The following is a 6,427-nucleotide window of genomic DNA, read 5'->3' on the forward strand; positions in this document are numbered from 1 at the left end:
TATATATTACAATAATTAGATGAAATTCTTGTTTATATTGGTAAAACAAGTATAAATTAAAAATGAAAATATGGATTACGAATGCTATATAAAAATGGCCGTAATCGAATGGATTTTTTTACTTATATATTTAAAATTTTACCCAAAGGCGAAATATTGAATTTATTCAATATAATAAAAATCATGGAATTATATAAAGTGAAAAATCTATATATCTATATATCTATTATATTGCTTATTTCGATTCAAAATATATGAATGGAATATGAAGGAAAAACATTATTCTGGTTGATCCTGCCAGTAGTTATATGCTTGTCTCAAAGATTAAGCCATGCATGTCTAAGTACACACGAATTAAAAGTGAAACCGCAAAAGGCTCATTATATCAGTTATGGTTCCTTAGATCGTTAACAGTTACTTGGATAACTGTGGTAATTCTAGAGCTAATACATGCAATTAAAACATGAACCTTATGGGACATGTGCTTTTATTAGGCTAAAACCAAGCGATCGCAAGATCGTTATATTGGTTGAACTCTAGATAACATGCAGATCGTATGGTCTTGTACCGACGACAGATCTTTCAAATGTCTGCCCTATCAACTTTTGATGGTAGTATCTAGGACTACCATGGTTGCAACGGGTAACGGGGAATCAGGGTTCGATTCCGGAGAGGGAGCCTGAGAAACGGCTACCACATCTAAGGAAGGCAGCAGGCGCGTAAATTACCCACTCCCAGCTCGGGGAGGTAGTGACGAAAAATAACAATACAGGACTCATATCCGAGGCCCTGTAATTGGAATGAGTACACTTTAAATCCTTTAACAAGGACCAATTGGAGGGCAAGTCTGGTGCCAGCAGCCGCGGTAATTCCAGCTCCAATAGCGTATATTAAAGTTGTTGCGGTTAAAACGTTCGTAGTTGAACTTGTGCTTCATACGGGTAGTACAACTTACAATTGTGGTTAGTACTACCTTTATGTATGTAAGCGTATTACCGGTGGAGTTCTTATATGTGATTAAATACTTGTATTTTTTCATATGTTCCTCCTATTTAAAAACCTGCACTAGTGCTCTTAAACGAGTGTTATTGTGGGCCGGTACTATTACTTTGAACAAATTAGAGTGCTTAAAGCAGGCTTCAAATGCCTGAATATTCTGTGCATGGGATAATGAAATAAGACCTCTGTTCTGCTTTCATTGGTTTTCAGATCAAGAGGTAATGATTAATAGAAGCAGTTTGGGGGCATTAGTATTACGACGCGAGAGGTGAAATTCTTGGACCGTCGTAAGACTAACTTAAGCGAAAGCATTTGCCAAAGATGTTTTCATTAATCAAGAACGAAAGTTAGAGGTTCGAAGGCGATCAGATACCGCCCTAGTTCTAACCATAAACGATGCCAGCTAGCAATTGGGTGTAGCTACTTTTATGGCTCTCTCAGTCGCTTCCCGGGAAACCAAAGCTTTTTGGGCTCCGGGGGAAGTATGGTTGCAAAGCTGAAACTTAAAGGAATTGACGGAAGGGCACCACCAGGAGTGGAGCCTGCGGCTTAATTTGACTCAACACGGGAAAACTTACCAGGTCCGAACATAAGTGTGTAAGACAGATTGATAGCTCTTTCTCGAATCTATGGGGGTGGTGCATGGCCGTTCTTAGTTCGTGGAGTGATTTGTCTGGTTAATTCCGATAACGAACGAGACTCAAATATATTAAATAGATATCTTCAGGATTATGGTGCTGAAGCTTATGTAGCCTTCATTCATGGTGGCAGTAAAATGTTTATTGTGTTTGAATGTGTTTATGTAAGTGGAGCCGTACCTGTTGGTTTGTCCCATTATAAGGACACTAGCTTCTTAAATGGACAAATTGCGTCTAGCAATAATGAGATTGAGCAATAACAGGTCTGTGATGCCCTTAGATGTCCTGGGCTGCACGCGCGCTACAATGAAAGTATCAACGTGTATTTCCTAGACCGAGAGGTCCGGGTAAACCGCTGAACCACTTTCATGCTTGGGATTGTGAACTGAAACTGTTCACATGAACTTGGAATTCCCAGTAAGTGTGAGTCATTAACTCGCATTGATTACGTCCCTGCCCTTTGTACACACCGCCGTCGCTACTACCGATTGAATTATTTAGTGAGGTCTCCGGACGTGATCACTGTGACGCCTTGCGTGTTACGGTTGTTTCGCAAAAGTTGACCGAACTTGATTATTTAGAGGAAGTAAAAGTCGTAACAAGGTTTCCGTAGGTGAACCTGCGGAAGGATCATTATTGTATAATATCCTTATCGTTAATAAACATTTGTTATAATACAAATAAATACAATTTACCAAAATAAAAATATTACAAAATGATTCCACGGAATCAAAAGTTAAAGTCAAAATAAAATGAAGATGGCTTTTTATTTATATGTGGGGCTTGGCAACCTCATAAAAAGACTTTAACATTATTAATGTTGTTGTGCGTATTTGTGGCAGTACCTACTACAACAATGGCGTTTCCTATAAAAAAAATTCTCGAAAATGGAAATCGAAGAAACTGAACAAAATTTGAAAGTAGAAGTCGAATTAAAATTAAAATAATTTTGAATGTGGTATTCAAAATAAGTGTGTGTGTATATGGACCATAATATACACGCGTTGCGAATATGTATTGTTCATCTATGTTATGAGCATACGTTGGCTAATGCAACAACCTAAAATATACAATGTTTGTACCTGTCATCCATCAGGTTAATGTTTATATAAATTTTGCAGTATGTGTCACCCAAAATAGCAAACCATAACCAGATTTTTATGATACATAATGCTTATATGAAACTAAGACATATCGCAACATTTATTTTTAGGTATAAAAATAAATTTATTGAAGGAATTGATATATGCCAGTAAAATGGTGTATTTTAATTTCTTTCAATAAAAACAATATTGATATTATATAAAAATGAATTATAAAACTCTAAGCGGTGGATCACTCGGCTCATGGGTCGATGAAGAACGCAGCAAACTGTGCGTCATCGTGTGAACTGCAGGACACATGAACATCGACATTTTGAACGCATATCGCAGTCCATGCTGTTATGTACTTTAATTAATTTTATAGTGCTGCTTGGACTATATGGTTGAGGGTTGTAAGACTATGCTAATTAAGTTGTTTATAAATTTTTTATAAGCATATGGTATATTATTGGATTAAATAATGATTTTATTCATAATATTAAAAAAAGAAATGAAAAACATTATCTCACATTTGAATGTGAAAAACGAAGAGAAATATTTTCTTTTTCAATCAAATAATACTGAGAAATGTCTAGCATAAAAAATTGAAATATTTTTCATCTAGAATTGTCTCTTATTAATGATTCGGAAAAAGAAAAATCTTGGTTTTGTTATTATTCTTCGTTGGTTCGTTAAATGGAAAAAATAACTTTGCTTACAAGAACTATTGGAACTATTTATAACGAATTTAATTGATTGTTTTATCATTTATATATAAAGAATTTATGGCAAAAAATAGTTATATATACAACCTCAACTCATATGGGACTACCCCCTGAATTTAAGCATATTAATTAGGGGAGGAAAAGAAACTAACAAGGATTTTCTTAGTAGCGGCGAGCGAAAAGAAAACAGTTCAGCACTAAGTCACTTTGTCTATATGGCAAATGTGAGATGCAGTGTATGGAGCGTCAATATTCTAGTATGAGAAATTAATGATTTAAGTCCTTCTTAAATGAGGCCATTTACCCATAGAGGGTGCCAGGCCCGTATAACGTTAATGATTACTAGATGATGTTTCCAAAGAGTCGTGTTGCTTGATAGTGCAGCACTAAGTGGGTGGTAAACTCCATCTAAAACTAAATATAACCATGAGACCGATAGTAAACAAGTACCGTGAGGGAAAGTTGAAAAGAACTCTGAATAGAGAGTTAAACAGTACGTGAAACTGCTTAGAGGTTAAGCCCGATGAACCTGAATATCCGTTATGGAAAATTCATCATTAAAATTGTAATATTTAAATATATTATTAAGAATAATGTGCATTTTTTCCATATAAGGACATTGTAATCTATTAGCATATCCCAAATTTATCATAAAATATAACTTATAGTTTATTCCAATTAAATTGCTTGCATTTTAACACAGAATAAATGTTATTAATTTGATAAAGTGCTGATAGATTTATATTATTACAGAGCGTTAATTTTTCGGAATTATATAATGGCATAATTATCATTGATTTTTGTGTTTATTATATGCTCTTGTATGATTAACAATGCGAAAGATTCAGGATACCTTCGGGACCCGTCTTGAAACACGGACCAAGGAGTCTAACATATGTGCAAGTTATTGGGATGTAAACCTAATAGCGTAATTAACTTGACTAATAATGGGATTAGTTTTTTAGCTATTTATAGCTAATTAACACAATCCCGGGGCGTTCTATATAGTTATGTATAATGTATATTTATATTATTTATGCCTCTAACTGGAACGTACCTTGAGCATATATGCTGTGACCCGAAAGATGGTGAACTATACTTGATCAGGTTGAAGTCAGGGGAAACCCTGATGGAAGACCGAAACAGTTCTGACGTGCAAATCGATTGTCAGAATTGAGTATAGGGGCGAAAGACCAATCGAACCATCTAGTAGCTGGTTCCTTCCGAAGTTTCCCTCAGGATAGCTGGTGCATTTTAATATTATATAAAATAATCTTATCTGGTAAAGCGAATGATTAGAGGCCTTAGGGTCGAAACGATCTTAACCTATTCTCAAACTTTAAATGGGTAAGAACCTTAACTTTCTTGATATGAAGTTCAAGGTTATGATATAATGTGCCCAGTGGGCCACTTTTGGTAAGCAGAACTGGCGCTGTGGGATGAACCAAACGTAATGTTACGGTGCCCAAATTAACAACTCATGCAGATACCATGAAAGGCGTTGGTTGCTTAAAACAGCAGGACGGTGATCATGGAAGTCGAAATCCGCTAAGGAGTGTAACAACTCACCTGCCGAAGCAACTAGCCCTTAAAATGGATGGCGCTTAAGTTGTATACCTATACATTACCGCTAAAGTAGATGATTTATATTACTTGTGATATAAATTTTGAAACTTTAGTGAGTAGGAAGTACAATGGTATGCGTAGAAGTGTTTGGCGTAAGCCTGCATGGAGCTGCCATTGGTACAGATCTTGGTCTAGTAGCAAATAATCGAATCGTCATCAATTTAGTGACGCATATGATATTGTCCCATCATATAATTTTTGATATAAAAACTTTAAAGAATTGTATCAAGTTGCCAAATACCTCGTCATCAATTTAGTGACGCATATGATATTGTCCCTATCATATAATTAATATAAAGACTTTAATGAATTGTGTCAAGTTGCCAACACCTCGTCATCAATTTAGTGACGCATATGATATTGTCCCTATCATATAATATTTGATATAAAGACTTTAAAGAATTATATCAAGTTGCCAAATACCTCGTCATCAATTTAGTGACGCATATGATATTGTCTCTATCATATAATTAATATAAAGACTTTAATGAATTGTGTCAAGTTGCCAAACACCTCGTCATCAATTTAGTGACGCATATGATATTGTCCCTATCATATAATTTTTGATATAAAGACTTTAAAGAATTCTATCAAGTTGCCAAATACCTCGTCATCAATTTAGTGACGCATATGATATTGTCTCTATCATATAATTAATATAAAGACTTTAATGATTTGTGTCACGTTGCCAAACACCTCGTCATCAATTTAGTGACGCATATGATATTGTCCCTATCATATAATTAATATAAAGACTTTTTAAAGAATTGTATCAAGTTGCCAAACACCTCGTCATCAACTACTATATTATGGTTGCGCCGACCTCTCATATTGTATTCTCTTATGTTTCATAGGATTTTGGCAATTATACGAGTAAATTAAATAATATACATATGAAAATGATTAATTATTATATGTATAAGGGAAAAAATGCTGAAATATTCCCATATTATCTTTAGTATTATAGAGGAAAGACCGTTGCCGACCTCTGATATTGTTCAAAACTTATGTATTATATGATTTTGGCAATTATATGAGTAAATTAAATAATATACATATAAAATGATTAAATATTATATGTATAAATGTATAAAGGAAAAAATGATGAAATATTCCCACATTATCTTAGTATTATAGAGGAAAGACCGTTGCTGACCTCTGATATTGTTCAAAACTTATGTATTTATATGATTTTGGCAATTATATGAGTAAATTAAATAATATACATATGAAAATGATTAATTATTATATGTATAAATGTATAAGGGAAAAAATGCTGAAATATTCCCATTATCTTAGTATTATAGAGGAAAGACCGTTGCTGACCTCTGATATTGTTCAAAACTTATGTATTTAT

At 34.1% G+C, this 6,427-nt stretch overlaps 1 non-coding gene and 1 pseudogene across 1 annotated transcript; both read left to right on the forward strand.

Annotated features, from left to right (window-relative positions):
* Positions 1-281: 281 nt before the first annotated feature.
* On the forward strand, positions 282-2,273 carry LOC117149263. The gene has a single exon (XR_004460160.1). It is a non-coding gene; the product is annotated as a small subunit ribosomal RNA (ribosomal RNA).
* Positions 2,274-2,956: 683 nt separating this feature from the next.
* On the forward strand, positions 2,957-3,133 carry LOC117149262 (annotated as a pseudogene).
* The last annotated feature ends 3,294 nt before the right edge of the window (positions 3,134-6,427 follow it).

This window comes from Drosophila mauritiana, unplaced genomic scaffold, assembly GCF_004382145.1.
Source record: "Drosophila mauritiana strain mau12 unplaced genomic scaffold, ASM438214v1 U_183, whole genome shotgun sequence".
Classification (NCBI taxonomy): domain Eukaryota; kingdom Metazoa; phylum Arthropoda; class Insecta; order Diptera; family Drosophilidae; genus Drosophila; species Drosophila mauritiana.